The sequence below is a fragment of the Leucopleurus acutus genome (assembly GCF_964270905.1).
Source record: "Leucopleurus acutus genome assembly, chromosome: 4".
Classification (NCBI taxonomy): domain Eukaryota; kingdom Metazoa; phylum Chordata; class Mammalia; order Artiodactyla; family Delphinidae; genus Leucopleurus; species Leucopleurus acutus.
In genome coordinates, this window is record NC_139146.1 from 139,206,514 (window position 1) to 139,226,100 (window position 19,587).

Here is a 19,587-nt window from a genome sequence, read left to right on the forward strand (position 1 = left end):
CCTTTACGAGAAGTGCAGTTCATAATATCTTTCACATTCATCTTTTTCTTCCTCCAGTGTTTATGTATCTTGCATGTCTTTTCCCTTCAGAGTCTTCCCTATTCATGAATAGCCTATACTTTTCCTTCCTGCTTTTAGTTCGTCAACTTTCTCCGCCATTATCATCTATGAAAGACCATGTCGTCATGTCAGCAAATCCTTAAAGTTGGGGTTTGAGATTTATGATTCCATTGTAATATCCTGTTTTATCCAGCAATAGTCTATTACATTGAAATCTAGATGGAAAAATATTAGCTAATATTCATATCCTAACCCTTCACAGTATTATTCACCCGTGGTATCTCAATGTCTTACAAATGCACAGAGAGGATTGGATGATATCACCAAAGCTCTCTCCATCGAGGAGTTGATGGTAAAAAGGGACATAGAAAAATGAAAGCATTACTTTAGTGAATCGCAAAATATCTGCCTGACGTTCATTTTCATGCACCATGTTCATAAATACATTTCTAGACAAGGCAAAACTCTAGGGCATTATAGCTCCTCTAGACTCTTTTCTGATGAATACTTGTCTTCTTTTTAATTTAGGTTGATTATTAGAATTATTAGCACAAGAAGCACAGACTTGCTAAATCACTTACCTGTGATCACACAGAATAAGGCAAAAGATGTTAGGAATGGAGCTGAGGACTCCTGATGTTTAGTTTCTTGCACTAGTTATTAAGCCCATTTCTTCTCTATTAGCTGTACAAAAGGCATATCTGGTATCAGTAAGTAAACCATATGTTTATCAGACAGAAAATGTGCATCACAGTTTCTCTCCTTCTACTGTCAGAGTGCTTAAGAGTACAGTTTGGGAACAGAAAAGATTCAGAATGCCATGAGGCTGTTGCAGCCACACCAGGCTTGGAGCCCTGAGGTTGAAGAGAGGAAAACGCTGTGGTTAAATGAGCTTCCTAAACAGTACAGCCTGATATTTTATCCCCCACCTACTGGCACATCCTATGGAAATAAGGATCAATCTGGACATGCAAATAACTTAAAGATGTGTATATTATTCTGACTGATTTTATAATGCTGTCACCTATTTCCCACTCATCCTTTTTAGTTAAAATAAAATAATATGTGGCAGTGAGGCTTTGAGAAGCAAATGATTACAGGGTACGTTAACAATAATACCCCAGTTAGAGTCTGGTGGTTTGTTAGAACAGGGAACACCCTCAGCTTTGCTTTGAGCTATTAATTAACCAACCGGTCATTAACTGCTGCTAACAATTGATTTAGAAGGAATTATTGCTTAAATAGCAGGAGGTATTTAAGAGGAAAATAAATTAAAACAAAGAACTGCTGGATCCTGAGAAAAAAATAGGAGTTCTTGAAATATACAGAATAGCTGCAAGGACTCTGTAATTATCAAGTGATAAACAATCATTGGGAAGCACATTATTTTATTTTTTTCCAGAAATAGTGACAGTGTCTTATAATCAAGGACTTCACTGTCTTTATGAACTGAATGATCCAAAATGAATGATGTTATTAGAAGCATAACTAGAGTAGTAAATTGTCATTTAAATGAGTTACCGAAACATTTACGTGGATCACAGATATACTGTCCTGGCAACGTATTAATGGAAGTTTAGTTTACAAACAAAATTTTTAAATAAAAAAAACAAAGCAACAGCGTATCTATTGCCCATAAGCTGAATCACAGGAGAACTTACTGCGTGATTTCAGGGGATCATATTCACCCTCTATCTGTCCTTGGGCTACTTTATTTTAAAGGCATTAGCCTCTCCTGACGATTATCCTTCTCCTATTACCTTAAGAATCGAGTTTACGGGCGTTACTGGTTTTGATGTAAAGTAGCAATAAGAAAACTCATAGTAACCAAAGGAACTAAAGAAAATCTGTTGTGTTTTTTTTTTTTTTTTTTTTTGCAATACGCGGGCCTCTCACTGTTGTAGCCTCTCCCGTTGCGGAGCACAGGCTCCGGACGCGCAGGCTCAGCGGCCATGGCTCACGGGCCCAGCCGCTCTGCGGCATGTGGGATCTTCCCGGACCGGGGCACGAACCCGTATCCCGTGCATCGGCAGGTGGACTCTCAACCACTGTGCCACCAGGGAAACCCAATCTGTAGTGTTTGAGTGAATTATTTTCTGTTTTACTAAAGTCAGCTTTAGGAAATACTCTAACCAATAATCACAATAATATTTTTTAACCAAAATCGTTTATCTGCCTTAAATTTCAATCAAGTTTATTGAGCATCTACAATATATGAGGAACCAAGGAAGTCTTTCTCCCTATCGGAATTGCTAACTGACCAAGATCTTATGAATAATTTTAACTTGAGAGGTAAATGTCAGTGTTTCCTAAACTTTAGGTTGCTTATTTTGTTCACTCCTATGAGAAAAATAGGTGTCCTGAAGTTTAATTGTAATAGAATTTTAAGTGGGTAGTTTTTGAGGTAAGTTTTTAAGGCTGTAGGTGGTAATTTCATTTGACAGTATCCTGCTTCTTTAGAAGCCCGTTGGAAATTTGTGGGGAATTTTTGTTTATCACAATATGAGGGAAGGGGTTTGCTACTGACGTTTAGCAGGCAGGCATCTAGGGATATACATATAAACATACAATATTTTTTGTACATTTTAATATATACCAAATTTTCCAGGAATGCAAACACCATGAAAACCAAGAAGATTGTTCTTTGTTTTGTTTGGAAATTTCCCAAGAGTGATTTACAATTTTAGAAGCTCACTTGGCTAACAGCGATGCTATTTGTGGTATTAGGACTGCTAATAGGTACACATATTTCAGTTTACGTTTGTAGCTGTCACAGTCAATACGTACAGGCAGTCCTTGCTTTACACAGCACCATGTTAATTGAAACCTGTGCATATTGGAGCTGTGGCCTCCCTTTACATGATTCTGAAATGCATGGCTTCAGTTAACACAGTAAAGAAAGGACTGTGTAAAGCAAGGACTACATATGATGAGATTCAAAAATTAGAGATTTCCATAACAGACTGACTTAGAATTAACATTATTAAATGGGTAGATAGACAAAATATAGGGATATCATGAAGTTTCATGAATAAAATCTGTTTAAAAATTTCTTCTTTTTTTCCATCACATACTTTTTTTATTTTTTTTATTTTTGCAGTACACGGGCCTCTCACTGTTCTGGCCTCTCCCATTGTGGAGCACAGGCTCCAGACGCGCAGGCTCAGGCTCAGCGGCCATGGCTCACAGACCCAGCCGCTCTGCGGCATGTGGGATCTTCCAGACCGGGGCACAAACCCGTGTCCCCTGCATCGGCAGGTGGACTCTCAACCACTGTGCCACCAGGGAAGCCCCATCACATACTTTTTAAATGTTGAAGTCACATGACAAGAAACATGAAAGTTACATGAAAATAATTTATTTATTTATGATTGGGATGTATCTTGACTTGACTGTCTTATGTTACTTTTTCTTTTCTTCATTCCACCATCAATTTCCCATTGTTTATTGAAGGATATGGCTTCCATGATTGTGATGGTTAATTTTATGAGTCAACTTGGAGGGAGATTTCAAATGAGATTACTGTTTAAATTTGTGAATTTGGGGTAAGACAGATTGCTCTTCATAATGTGAGTGGGCCACATCTAATCAGTTGAAGGTCTGAATAGAACAAAAAGACCAGCCTCCCTGAACAAAAGGAAATTCTTCAGCAGACTGTCTTCATATTTCACCTGGACAATTGACCCTCATTGGTCTCCGGATTGTCAGCTCACACTGCAGCTTTGGACTTGTCATCCTCCATAATCAAGTGAGCTAGTCCTTATAATATATATACACACACAGGCACAACACATCTTATTGTTTCTGTTTCTCTAGAACCCTGAGCAATGATTTAAAAAGAAATTAACATGCAGTAAAGTTGCTTTTTTCTTTGATGTATAGCAGTATGACTTTAGCACGTGGATAGATTCAATGTGAACACCACCACATCAGGAAACAGAATAGATACATTACTCCTAAAAACTCGCTGAGGCTGCTACTGTGGAGCCATGCCCTCTCCCCACTCTGAACCCCTGACAATGAGTAATCTGTTTTCCAACAAGGTCAATATAACTTTTATCTTTTACTCAGGATAATGCCTTTAAGATTCAACTGAATTTTTGCATGTATCAATAGTTTGTTCCTTTTTATTGTTAGCAGTTCTCCATTGCATGCCCGAGGTCTTGTCATATACAAGAGATATATTTATGCATTGATATGTATGTGAGATTTCAAAAAGAAATATGTTTTCTGTGATAATTTTTTTTTACTCTCAATAACATGTTATAAAAAGTGAATTATTCTGACATAAGAGTTATAAGTAAGGTCCAGTTTATTTGTGAAAAATATCATATTTCTATTTTTTCTTTTATGGACAGTCTGCAATTTATCTTATGTTATCACTACCTTAGTTAAGGTTATTTTTCTCTTTATCATGTTAACAAGTCTGCTCTTTTATTATATGTCTTATCACTTATTTTTATTCCAGTAGCCTCTGGGATCTCTGAACTTTCATTTTCTTGTACTTCTTTTGAATTATGTAGGTGTCTTCAAGTACGTACAATTACATATTGAAATACATGTTATTATAATAACATTGAAATATATATTACCTTGTAAATTACTTTCCTTTTATCTCCTTTTTATAATATTTAGCATATTGTTTAGAATTGTTTAAAAGTTACGTGGCTATTAGCTCTACAACAATGCTAAAGGAACTTCTCTAAGTGGGAAACACAAGAGAAGAAAAGAACCTACAAAAACAAACCCATAACAATTAAAAATCTGGTAATAGGAGCATACATATCGATAATTACCTTAAAACTGAATGTATTAAATGCTCCAAACAAAAGACACAGGCTCGCTAAATAGATGCAGAAACAAGACCCACATTTACTGTCTACAAGAGACCCACTTCAGACCTAGAAACAAATACAGACTGATTGAGGGGATGGAAAAGATATTCCATGCAAATGGAAATCAAAAGAAAGCTGGAGTAGCAATACTCATATCAGATAAAATAGACTTTAAATAAAGAATGTTACAATAGACAAGGGAGGACACTACATAATGATCAAGGGATCAATCCAAGAAGAAGATATAACAATTATAAATATATATGCACCCAACATAGGAGCACCTCAATACATAAGGCAACTGCTAACAGCTATAAGAGAGGAAATCGACAGTAACACAATAATAGTGGGAGACTGTAACACCTCACTTACACCAATGGACAGATCATCCAAACAGAAAATTAATAAGGAAACAGAAGCTTTAAATGGCACAATAGACCGGATAGATTTAATTGATATTTTTAGGATATTCCCTCCAAAAACAGCAGATTACACTTTCTTCTCAAGTGCACACAGAACATTCTACAGGATAGATAACATCTTGGGTCACAAATCAAGCCTCAGTAAATTTAAGAAAACTGAAATCATATCAAGAAGCTTTTCTGACCACAACACTATGAGATTAGAAATCAATTACAGGGGAAAACAACATAAAAACCACAAAAACATGGAGGCTAAACAATACATTACTACATAATCAAGAGATCACTGAAGAAATCAAAGAGGAAATCAAAAAATACCTAGAAACAAATGACAACAAAAACACAACGATCCAAAACCTATGGGAGGCAGCAAAAGCAGTTCCAAGAGGGAAGTTTAGAGCAATAGAAGCTTACCTCAAGAAACAAGAAAAATCTCAAATAAACAATCTAACCTTACACCTAAAGGAACTAGAGAAAAGAATAAACAAAACCTAAAGTTAGTAGAAGGAAAGAAATCATAAAGATCAGAATATAATCATATAATCATAAAGATCAGAATCATAAAGACCAGAAATAAATGAAATAGAATCAAAAACAATAGCAAAGATCAATAAAACTAAAAGCTGGTTCTTTGAGAAGATAAACAAAATTGATAAACCATTAGCCAGACTCATCAAGAAAAAGAGGGAGAGGACTCAAATCAATAAAAGTAGAAATGAAAAAGGAGAACTTACAACAGGCACTGCAGAAATACAAAGCATCCTAAGAGACTACTTCAAGCAACTCTAAGCCAATAAAATGGACAACCTGGAAGAAATGGAAAAATTCTTAGAAAGGTATAACCTTCCAAGACTGAACCAGGAAGAAATAGAAAATATGAACAGACCAATCACAAGTAATGAAATTAAAACTGTGATTAAAAATCTTCCAGCAAACAAAAGTCCAGGACCAGATGGCTTCACAGGTGAATTCTATCAAACATTTAGAGAAGAGCTAACACCCATCCTTCTCAAACTCTTCCAAAAAATTGCAGAGGAAGGAACACTCCCAAACTCATTCTATGAGGCCACCATCACCCTGATACTGAAACAAAGATACTACAAAAAAAGAAAATTACAGAGCAATATAACTGATGAATATAGATGCAAAAATCCTCAACAAAATACTAGCAAACAGAATCCAACAACACATTAAAAGGATCATACACCATGATCAAGTGGGATTTATCCCAGGGATGCAAGGATTCTTCAATATACACAAATCAATCAATGTGATACACCATATTAACAAACTGAAGAATAAAAGCCATATGATCATCTCAATAGATGCAGAAAAAGCTTTTGACAAAATTCAACACCCATTTATGATAAAAACTTTCCAGAAAGTGGGCATAGAGGGACCCTACCTCAACATAATAAAGGCCATATACGAGAAACCCACAGCAAACATCATTCTCAATGGTGAAAAAATGAAAGCAGTTCCTCTAAGATCAGGAGCAAGACAAGGATGTCCACTTCCGCCACTATTATTCAACATAGTTTTGGAAGTCTTAACCATGGCAATCAGAGAAGAAAAAGGAATAAAAGGAATACAAACTGGAAAAGAAAAAGTAAAACTGTCACTGTTTGCAGATGACATGATACTGGACATAGAGAATCCTAAAGATGCCACCAGAAAACTACTAGAGCTAATCAATGAATTTGGTATACTTGCAGGATACAAAATTAATGCACAGAAATCTCTTCCATTCTTATACACTAACGATGAAAAATCTGAAAGAGAAATTAAGGAAACACTCCCATCTACCACTGCAATAAAAAGAATAAAATACCTAGGAATAAACCTACCTAGGGAGACAAAAGACCTGTATGCAGAAAACTATAAGACACTGAGGAAAGAAATTAAAGATGATACAAACAGATGGAGAGATATACCATGTTCTTGGATTGGAGGAATCAATATTGTGAAAATGACTATACCCAAAGCAATCTGCAGATTCAATGCAATCCCTATCAAATTACCAATGGCAGTTTTTACAGAACTAGAACAAAAAAAATCTTAAAATTTGTATGGAGACACAAAAGACCCCAAATAGTCAAAGCAGTCTTGAGGGGAAAAAAAAAAGCTGGAGTAATCAGACTCCCTGACTTCAGACTATACTACAAAGCTACATGTAAAAGAATGAAATTAGAACACTCCCTAACACCATACACAAAAATAAACTCAAAATGGATTAAAGACCTAAATGTAAGATTGGACACTATAAAACTCTTAGAGGAAAACATAGGAAGAACACTTTTTGACATAAATCACAGCAAAATCTTTTTTGATCCACCTCTCAGAGTAATGGAAATAAAAACAAAAATAAACAAATGGGACCTAATGAAACTTAAAAGCTTTTGCACAGGAAAGGAAACCATAAAGAAGACGGAAAGACAACCCTCAGAATGGGAGAAAATACTTGGAAATGAAGCAACTGACAAAAGATTAATCTCCAAAATATACAAGCAGCTCATGCAGCTCAATATCAAAAATACAAACAACCCAATCCAAAAATGGGAGGAACACCATTGTAAAGCAATTATACTCCAATGTATACTCCAAGATGTTAAAAAAATAAAATGGGTGGAAGACCTAAATAGACATTTCGCCAAAGAAGATAGACAGATTGCCAACAAACACATGAAAGGATGCTCAACATCACTAATCATTAGAGAAATGCAAATCAAAACTACAATGAGGTATCACCTCACACCAGTTAGAATGGACAACATCAGAAAATCTACAAACAAGAAATGCTGGAGAGGGTGTGGAGAAAAGGGAACCCTCTTGCACTGTTGGTGGGAATGTAAATTGATACAGCCACTATGAAGAACAGTATGGAGGTTCCTTAAAAAACTAAAAATAGAATTACCATATGATCCAGCAGTCCCACTACTGGGCATATACCCAGTGAAACCATAATTCAGAAAGACACATGCACCCCAATGTGCATTGCAGCACTGTCTACAATACCCAGGTCATGGAAGCAACCTAAATGCCCATCGACAGATGAATAGATAAAGAAGATGTGGTACATATATACAATGGAATATTTCTCAGCCATAAAAGGGAACGAAACTGGGTCATCTGTAGAGACATGGATGGATGTAGAGACTGTCATACAGAGTGAAGTAAGTGAGAAAGAGGAAAACAAATATCGTATATTAATGCATTTATGTGGAACCTACAAAAATGATACAGATGAACCGGTTTGCAGGGCAGAAATTGAGACACAGATGCAGAGAACAAACGAATGGACACCAAGGGGGGAAGGTGGCAGGGGGGTGGTGGTGGGATGAATTGGGAGACTGGGATTGACATATATATACTAATATGTATAAAATGTATAACTAATAAGAACCTGCTGTATAAAAAAAAGTTATGTGGTTATTTGGTCATAATATATGAATTTCAATTTAATGTATTAAAGAACTGATTTTTTTAAAATACAGAACATTTGGACAGATAGTTTTGGGAGCCACTGCTTTAAACCTTATACCTACAGCTACTTAAATACTTTTTTTTTTTCTTCTCCAGGGATATTAGAAATTTCTAGATTGACTAAATGGCCTCTAACTTCCCTTTGCATTCAGAGAATTTAGAATATGCATTATAGGCATGAATGTGGTTTTTTTTCATTCATGTTCTATCAGTCAGTTTAGGCTGAGTTATTCTGCAGTAATAAACAGCCCCTAAATCTTTTTTTTTTAACATCTTTATTGGAGTATAATTGCTTTACAATGGTGTGTTAGTTTCTGCTTTATAACAAAGTGAAACAGTTATACATATACACATAACCCCATATCTCTTCCCTCTTGCATCTCCCTCCCTCCCACCCTCCCTATCCCACCCCTCTAGGTGGTCACAAAGCACCGACCTGATCTCCCTGTGCTATGCAGTTGCCTCCCACCAGCTATGTATTTTATATTTGGTAGTGTATGTATGTCCATGCCATTGTCTCACTTCATCCCAGTTTACCCTTCCCCTTCCCCATATCCTCAAGTCCATTCTCTAGTAGGTCTGCATCTTTATTCCCGTCCTGCCCCTAGTTTCTTCATGACCATTTTTTCCCCCTTAGATTCCATATATGTGTGTCAGCATACGGTATTTGTTTTTCTCTTTCTGACTTATTTCACTCTGTATGACAGACTCTAGGTCCATCCACCTCACTACAGATAACTCAATTTCGTTTCTTTTTATGGCTGAGTAATATTCCATTGTATATGTGTGCCACATCTTCTTTATCCATTCATCTGTTGATGGACACTTAGGTTGCTTCCATGTCCTGGCTATTGTAAATAGAGCTGCAATGAACATTGTGGTACATGACTCTTTTTGAATTATGGTTTTCTCAGGGTATATGCCCAGTAGTGGGATCGCTGGATTGTATGATAGTTCTATTTTTAGTTTTTTAAGGAACCTCCATACTGTTCTCCATAGTGGCTGTATCAATTACATTGCCACCAACAGTGCAAGAGGGTTCTCTTTTCTCCAGCATTTCTTTTTTGTAGATTTTTTAATGATGGCCATTCTGACTGGTGTGAGATGATACCTCATTGTAGTTTTGATTTGCATTTCTCTAATGATTAATGATGTTGAGCATTCTTTCATGTGTTTGTTGGCAATCTGTTTATCTTCTTTGGAGAAATGTCTATTTAGGTCTTCTGCCCATTTTTGGATTGGGTTGCTTGTATTTTTGATATTGAGCTTCATGAGCTGCCTGTGAATTTGGGAGATTAATCCTTTGTCAGTTGCTTCCTTTGCAAATAGCTTCTCCCATTCTGAGGGTTGTCTTTAGGTCTTGTTTATGGTTTCCTTTGCTGTGCAAAAGCTTTTAACTTTCATTAGGTCCAATTTGTTTATTTTTGTTTTTATTTCCATTTGTCTAGGAGGTAGGTCAAAAAGCATCTTGCTGTGATTTATGTCATGGAGTGTTCTGCCTATGTTTTCCTTTAAGAGTTTAATAGTATCTGGCCTTACATTTAAGTCTTTAATCCATTTTGAGTTTATTTTTCTGTATGGTGTTAGGGAGTGTTCTAATTTCATTCTTTAACATGTAGCTCTCCAGTTTTCCCAGCACCACTTTTCTCCACTGTATATTCTTGCCTCCTTTATCAAAGATATGGTGACCATATGTGCATGGGTTTACCTCTGGGCTTTCTATCCTGTTCCATTGATCTATATTTCTGTTTTTATGCCAGTACCATACTGTCTTGATTACTATAGCTTTGTAGTATAGTCTGAAGTCAGGGAGCCTGTTTCCTCCAACTCCATTTTTCTTTCTCAAGATTGCTTTGGCTATTAGAGGTCTTTTGTGTTTCCATACAAATTGTGAGATTTTTTTGTTCTAGTTTTGTGAAAAATGCCAGTGGTAGTTTGATAGGGATTGCATTGAATCTGTAGATTGCTTTGGGTAGTATAGTCATTTTCACAATGTTGATTCTTCCAGTCCAAGAATATGGCACATCTCTCCATCTATTTGTATCATCTTTAATTTCTTTCATCAGTGTCTTATAATTTTCTGCATACAGGTCTTTTGTCTCCCTAGGTAGGTTTACCACTAGATATTTTATTCTTTTTGTTGCAGTGGTAAATGGGAGTGTTTTATTAATTTCACTTTCAGATTCTTCATCAGTAGTGTATAGGAATGCAAGAGATTTCTGTGCATTAATTTTGTATCCTGCTACTTTACCAAATTCATTGGTTAGCTCTAGTGGTTTCCTGGTAGCATCTTTAGGATTCTCTATGTATAGTATCATGTCATCTGCAAACAGTGACAGCTTTACTTCTTCTTTTCCGATTTGGATTCCTTTTATTTCTTTTTCCTCTCTGATTGCTGTGGCTAAAACTTCCAAAACTATGTTGAATAAGAGTGGTGAGAGTGGGCAACCTTGTCTTGTTCCTGATCTTAGTGGAAATGGTTTCAGTTTTTCACTGTTGAGGACGATGTTGGCTGTGGGTTTGTTTTATATGGGTTTTTATCATAAATGGGTGTTGAATTTTGTCAAAAGCTTTCTCTGCATCTATTGTAATGATCATATGGGTTTTCTCCTTCAGTTTGTTAATATGGTGTATCACATTGATTGATTTACGTATACTGAAGAATCCTTGCATTCCTGGGATAAACCCCACTTGATCATGGTGTATGGTCCTTTTGATGTGTTGTTGGATTCTGTTTGCCAGTATTTTGTTGAGGATTTTTGCATCTATGTTCATCAATGATATTGGCCTATAGTTTTCTTTCTTTGTGACATCTTTGTCTGGTTTTGGTATCAGGGTGATGGTGGCCTCTTAGAATGAGTTTGGAAGTGTTCCTTCCTCTGCTATATTTTAGAAGAATTTGAGAATGATAGGTGTTATCTTTTCTCTAAATGTTTGGTAGAATTCGCCTGTGAACCTGTCTGGTCCTGGGCTTTTGTTGGAAGATTTTTAATCACAGTTTCAATTTCAGTGCTTGTGATTGGTCTGTTCATATTTTCTATTTCCTCCTGGTTCAGTCTCGGAAGGTTGTGCATTTCTAAGAATTTGTCCATTTCTTCCAGGTTGTCCATTTTATTGGCATAGAGTTGCTTGTAGTAATCTCTCATGATCCTTTGTATTTCTGCAGTGTCAGTTGTTACTTCTCGTTTCATTTCTAATTCTATTGATTTGAGTCTTCTCCCTTTTTTTCTTCATGAGTCTGGCTAATGGTTTATCAATTTTGTTTATCTTCTCAAAGAACCAGCTTTTAGTTTTATTGATCTTTGCTATAGTTTCCTTCATTTCTTTTTCATTTATTTCTGACCTGATCTTTTTTCTTTCACAGCCCCTAAATCTTAATGGCTTTCGATAACAGGATCATTTCTTGCTCGTGTTATTAGTTCATGGGTCAGCTTGATGCCTTATTTTGTCTTCATTCTGAAACCAAGGATGAAGGAGTAGCTTCTATATGTTATGTGGTCGTCTTGCAGTAGAGAGAAAAGAGCAATCGTAGACCAAATGATGCCTTAAACCTTATTCTGAATGTGTTTCATGTTAATTCCACTTACATGTCATTGACTAAAATAACCATGTGCTCAAGCCTGAAGTATAATCCTCCTATTAGGGAGGGTCAGCAAATATTTTTGAATAATGTTAGAATTTACCATATGTGGCTTGCAAGTATTATTTTATTTTTACTATTTTATTACATGAATTATGGATATATATGGAGCTTAGGCATTGTCTTGAGTTATTTTGTATCCTCTTTACTTTCTTTAACTTTATCACCAAAGTAACCATAAGAGATAGCTAATATCTGCAATGGTTAAGAATTTGCAATCAAATCAGCTTCATCTTAACAAATTTTATATAATCCTAGACACGGACTCTCAGTAAACTGTCTAAGGAGCTATTTTTCATGGTTCACTTTTTAATTGTAAGCCTATAAAAATGTCTAGGCAATTTATTAAATACTCTGCAGAATAACATGTCACAAGCAATTAGAGACTTTATCGAATTTTTTTTCTTTTTAACTTCTCTATAGAGCTAGGAGTGTTTTGATGAGACAAACCATCTTTGAATCTTCATTGTAGCCCATGCTGTCATTGTCTTGTCTATATCTTCTCTGCATGCCCACCAGAGTGCTCCCAATTCTTAGCCTATTGACTCTTGGCGTTTGTCTTCCTCTTGTGACAGGAGTCCACGGGTCTATGTGCTAGACAGGCTGGAAGTGCCCAGGAGGTAATACCTCTCAGGAGAAACAACTTGCCCCTGGGTTGAAGCGACTCTGAGACATGTACTATACTGGCTCCCAGAGTTCTTGGGGGTTTGAGCCCCATTACCCTGAGTAGTAACCTGCAGCATAACCCGTTTTATTAGCTTCCTTTCCTTCTTATCTCACTTTCCCACTCCCCTTACTGATACTTTCTGGAATCACTCAATGAACTCAAACTATTTACACTCATACCTTTTATCTAAGGGTCTACTTCTGGCGGGACCTGATCTAAGATGCTTATCATGTGGATTAAGGCCTGGCAAGTAATAGGTGCTTAGTAAATGTTGATCATAATGGTTAAAAGAAGGTAGGAAAGGAAGCAGATATTTCCCTGAGAAATATTGCTCAGTGGACACATGTAAAACCAGTTTTTAAATTTAGCATTTCTTTCAGTGTATCTAGCAAAGTCACCTGCTTATAATTTAACATTTAAAAATTTTCTCATGTCTTATATTTTCACATTTCTGATAAATTCTTCTACCTGGTATCCTTACTCTACCAAACTCCCATCTTATTCCAAATTTTAAAGTCCTACAAAAGACCATGCCATGAAACTTAATAATAATGTTATTAATAATAACAATAGTCAATATTTGAGTGTTTGCTCTAAGTACTGTCCTAAGGGCTTTACATGTATTAATTCATTTAAACATCACAACAAATCCAGAGCCACAGTATTATTATTTATCTTCTCATTGGTTAATTAAGGAAGACACCAATATTGGGTTAGCCGAAAGGTTTGCTCGTTTTTTTCTGTAAGATGGCTCTAGTAGCACTTAGTTGTCTTTAACTTCATTCGAAACAGTTTTGTTAGATTGTATGTGACAGCTGTCACATCAGAGTGCATTTAAGAAAAGACATCAAAATTGGTGAATTTTTGTGTAGCTGTTTTAATGAAGATGGAAGAAAAAAGCAACATTTTCAGCATATTATGCTTTATTATTTCCAGAAAGGTACAAATGCAACTGAAACGGAAAAAAAGATTTGTGCAGTGTATGGAGAAGGTGCTGGGACTGATTGAACGTGTCAAAAGTGGTTTGTGAAGTTTTGTGCTGGAGATTTCTCTCTGGACGGTGCTCCATGGTTGGGTTGAAGTTGATAGCGATCAAATCGAGACATTAATTGAGAACAGTCAACATTATACCACGTGAGAGATAGCCGACATACTCAAAATATCCAAATCGAGTGCTGAAAATCATTTGCATCAGCTTGGTTATATTAATAGCTTTGCTGTTTGGGTTCCACATAAGTTAGGGGAAAGAAACCTTCTTGACCATATTTCTGCATGTGATGAGAATGCAGAAACGTAAAAGTAATGAGAATGTTACCTTTTTTTTTTTTTTTTTTTGCGGTACGCGGGACCCTCACTGTTGTGGCCTCTCCCGTTCCGGAGCACAGGCTCCGGACGCGCAGGCTCAGCGGCCAGCGCTCACGGGCCCAGCCGCTCCGTGGCATGTGGGATCCTCCCGGACCGGGGCATGAACCCGTGTCCCCTGCATCGGCAGGCGGACTCTCAACCACTGCGCCACCAGGGAAGCCCCCAATGAATCTTTTATTAAGGGCTTGTATGTTTGAGTGTCTGGGAAATGGGGAGCACTATTTTGTAAGTCCAGAAAAAACTACACAGCCATATAAGTAACAATTACTGAGCCCCTACCCTGGGGGCAGGGTTGTGTTTAATGTTTTGTAAGCTTTTTTGTTTAATCTTCAAACAACCCTGTGAAGTCACAACTATTATGTGGGAAAATGACTCACCCACCCAGGTTGGTTGGACCTGAGTCCATGCTCTTAACCATCAGGCTGAGGTTGTTCCAGGATGTCTGGGTAAAAGAAGGTGATTTTCCTTTTACTTTTGTTCTCAATTTTACACATCCAGCACCTTCTCCCTGGTGTAGGCTGTACTTCACATATGGGTGGGATTTTGATTTTTCTCTAATGTTTGTAAGGCCAAAGGATTCAAACTTACAGAAATACATTTACCCATCAGTCTTACTCTTTCTGTAGTGCCTTCCTCATCTTCATCTTTTTCTAATATTGACTAAGAAATTTATTTTTATTTATTAAAAAAATTTTTTTTAAACTTTATTTAAAATTTTTTATCTTTTTGGCTGTGTTGGTTCTTCATTGCTGTGTGCAGGCTTTCTCTAGTTGTGGCGAGCAGGGGCTACTCTTCGTTGTGGTGTGTAGGCTTCTCATTGTGGTGGTTTCTCTTGTTGCGGCATGCAGGCTCTAGGCGCGCGGGCTTCAGTAGTTGTGGTGCACGGGCTCAGTAGTTGTGGTGCACGGGCTTAGTTGCTCTGCGGCATGTGGGATCTTCCTGGGCCAGGGATCGAACCCATGTGCCCTTCATTGGCAGTTGGATTCTTAATGACTGCACCACTAGAGAAGTCCCAAAACTTTTTATTTTATATTGGAATATAGTTGATTAACAATGTCATGATAGTTTCAGGTGTATAGCAAAGTGGTTCAGTTACACAAATACATGTATCTATTCTTTTTCAAATTCTTTTCCCATTTAGGTTGTTACATAATATTGAGCAGAGTTCCCTGTGCTATGCAGTAGGTCCTTGTTGGTTATCCATTTTAAATATAGCGGTGTGTACATGTCAATCCCAAACTCCCTAACTATTCCTTCCCCGCTGGTAACCATAAGTTCGTTCTCTAAGTCTGTGAGTCCGTGTCTGTTCTGTAAATAAGTTCATAAGAAATTTTTATATACTTAGCTGTGTTTAATACTTAAAGTGGAGTATACGCTATTAGCAAAGCAAACTGTTTAATTATATCTGTATTTATAAGAAAATATGTGTACATTTTTCTATTGAGGAAGATAAATTACCCATTAAGAGGTCTTCTGAGATCTTTGATAATAGCCATTAATTGACTCACCTATATCTGAGGTTTAAATCAAATATTTGAATATTTGGTAAAAACTAGATTGATGATAATTAAAATTTTAACCAAATGGGTGGCATCATATGTGTAAACGTATTTTTTGTTTTGAAAACGTATAGCGGTAAGCAAGATTTGCAAGAATACTGGAGATGTGAATTAACAGTTCATTTTATGAACAATATGAACAATAAAAATGATTAGTCAACCAAGAATTTCTCTTTCAAGCTTCTCCAAGTTAGAATCAGCTCCACAGACTGCAATTAATCTTAGCTAGATTCCACCTTAAATACCTGTGCTTTCAAATGGAAGTTGTGGTTTGGCAACCTTTTCCTCAGTCTAGGAGAACCTTCTGGGTGTAGCAATATTGGAGGAGGACTTGGCCATGTAGTTAGCTATGGATGGTCCTCAGGAAGTTTTAAGTCTGTGCTTCTCAAGTGTGGTTACCCGACTAGTATGTGAAGCTACATGTTAGAAATATCAGTTTTATCCAACGGAAGGTAAATGAAAGAATAATTTTTATGTTAAAACAAGCATGCATATATGATGAAGCAGAAAGCAAAAGTGGCACACATTTTTACATACTATATAACATAGGAATTTAAAAAATTGTCAATTTGGAAGGCCTGGATTCAAGCTTCACTTCTCTCTGCCATTTGAGAAATAATTGAGGTTATTGTCTAAGGCCCAGACGTAACCAGATTTCTATGGTTTGGATCCTAGTTTTGCTATTTCCTAACTGGGACTTTGGGCAAATTATTTAACCTCTGTGGGTCTCAGTCCCACTCTTGGTAAAATGAGGATAACGCTAGTACCTGCTTCATGGGCTTGTTGTAAAGATTACATGAGTTAATATTTGTAAATTGCTTAGAACTGTCCCTGGCACATAAGTAAGTGCTATCAAAGTATTTGTAAAATAAATGAAATGAACTTAAATTGGTATCGCAGTAGTAAGTTTTGAGAACATTTAGTTGCTCTCGACGTGAGAGGACCGGGCTGTGAGAATGAATGGGTGATTTGTCTGAGACCCCATTTCTGCTGCCTCTGTTTTGATTTCCTTTCTCTCCTTCACCTGGGAACGTATCTGTGAGTATATTTATACTGTCACCCTCACCAAGTACTTGATCCCATCTTTTTATTTCAAAACCTTTGTCCTTTCAATTGTCCCATGTATTCCAAAGGGTATAAATGTCTCAGAGCATTACTTCTCAAACATTTGTGTGTATATAAATCACCTAGGGTTGTTGCTAAACTATAGATTGTGGTTCAGAAAATCTGGGTTAGGGCTTCAAATCCTGCATTTCTAACACGCTTCCACATGCCCCTGCTTCTGGTTCTGGAATCACATTTTGAGTAGCATGTCCTAGTAAATTTTATCATCTAAAAAAAATTATCTAGCACCAATTTAAATATGTGCTTCGACTTCAGGTTCCAGGCCAATAAATAATTATTGCATAGTATTGTGGTAGAGAGAACATTCTCTTCTGCTCTTTAGTATCTCATGGTTATGAGGAAACTGGCTAGAATACAGCAATGATATTTCAAATGTCCACCCATCCACTCCTTTTCTTGTACACTGTGCTGGGGAGTGAGCAGAACATTTTGAAAACCTCACCCTCAAGGTGATTTGCTCCATGAACATTTGACAATGGAATTTTCAGAGAATTTTTATTTCAAAATTCTAGGCAGAGAATCTTTCCTGGATCCAGCAGCATATGGCAGGCCTGTGAGCAGTGTCCTAGGTGGGTGGGAGAAGTGTGATTCTCTGACAACCACGCGCAGGCTTTGCCATCCTGAGCAGGGCCCTCAGCAGAAGCAACAGCGGGGGGTTGGGGGGTTGGAGTCAGGAGGAGAGACGGAGGAGGAACCCCTTTCCCTGGGCTCTGCCAGCATTTTGGTGCTCTGCCCAGGGTTGAATTAGTAACGCAGTCCGAGGGAAAACATTCAGAGGCGTTCCCTGGGGGAGACTCCCAGGAAACTCTTTTCCTGGTCTCCACCTCCTCCCAGAGTTCTGTGAGAACGAACTGACGATGCTATGAGGTTAAGGAACCCATCAAATCATCATTCGTTTTTCAACTTTTAAAATTACATGCAGTCATTGGCTCTTCAGATATTTGTCAAGGGACCAGCAGCCAAAAACTTCTTCCCAGGAATAAGTTTTCTTCCAGCAAAATAAATGGAACTCTCACCTCCAAAATAATATTTTTCTTCAAGTACTTAAATATTTAAGGATTGTAAAGAAATCTTTTCAGGAAAAGTAAGGATACAAAAATAAAATACAGATTTAGAAAACATATATCAGGGGATAAAGAACCTTCTAAGCACTGGGCAGACTGTACTGAACCTGATGTAATACTGTTTTTCTTGATTTGGGGGCTTCCTGGGGTTGCCCAGATTAGCTGAATCTAGGGAGTAATAATGAACACTGCTGGGCTGTTCTTTGTGAGTAGATGTCCCAGGCTAATGGGCATCCATGTCAGGCAGCTGCCATTTGCTGCTCCTTGGCAGTGATCAAGGTTGCAGGCTGAAGTCCTTCTTCAACATCCTGGCTCCCGGGTCTCCCCGGGCAGGGCGCTGGCACAGGTAGCTTCACCACAGCTTCCTTTCCTGTGCCCTGGATTCTGAGCAAATTCTGGGAAAATTCGATTCCTGCTCCACCATCTTTAACCACTTGCTCTGATTGCTGTTATGGCTTTGAAACCGTCTGGAATGTCATCCAAAGTGTAAAAGGCCATTCCTCAAAAAGGCCAGAGAACTCACAAACTGAAACCTCTCTGCTGCTTTATGATACCAACTTATGAGTCAGGGCTTTCTCTTTCTTGGATCATTTTTTGGGGGACCATATTGTCTCCTTTATTATTTCTTTTCACTCTACTTCCTTCCCCTTTACCCTTCTGCACTCCGCCACTCCGTGACCCACCTCATCACTAAATTATTCACTAGTGGAGTAGCTTCTCATTAAACCTCTTAGAGCCTCAGGTTTGGTATTTATCAATAGGGATAATAATAACTATCCTACAGTATGATTTCACTGAAATCACTCTGAAAATGGTCATGTGTTCAAATATTAATTTTTGCTTTTTGATTAGGAAACTATAAATAGAAAATCTGAAATATTTAGTAATTCTGGAAATTTCCAAGAGAAGTTGGAGTCTCTAAAAATGCTAGAGCCACACATAACCTTTCACTGCTGATGAATATTCTGGAATAGTTACATTTTCTTTGATTTGCTCTTTTTCTACCTCCCTGCTTTCTTCCTGACATTTTTTATCTTTCTCTTTCCCCATTTTTCCTTATCATCTCTCTCCCCAGTCTCTTGCTTCTTTCTCCTTAGAATAAACATGGGGAAATTTTTGCTTGGATTGAAGCAGGATTTTTGAGTGATTAAATGAATTAAGGGTAGGTTATGTTGTTCCAAACAATCGTTATGTCTCTATGGAAGTCATTAGTGCAGCTTCCCAAGTATTTCTGGTTCTCTGCATTCTGGGGATGTGGTAGGATTGTGCTTTCTAGGCCCTTGTCATTGGGTAGGGCCACATAACTAGTTCTGGCCAATGAGTTGTGAGCAGATGAGAGGTATGTCACTTCCAGGCTTGTGCATCTA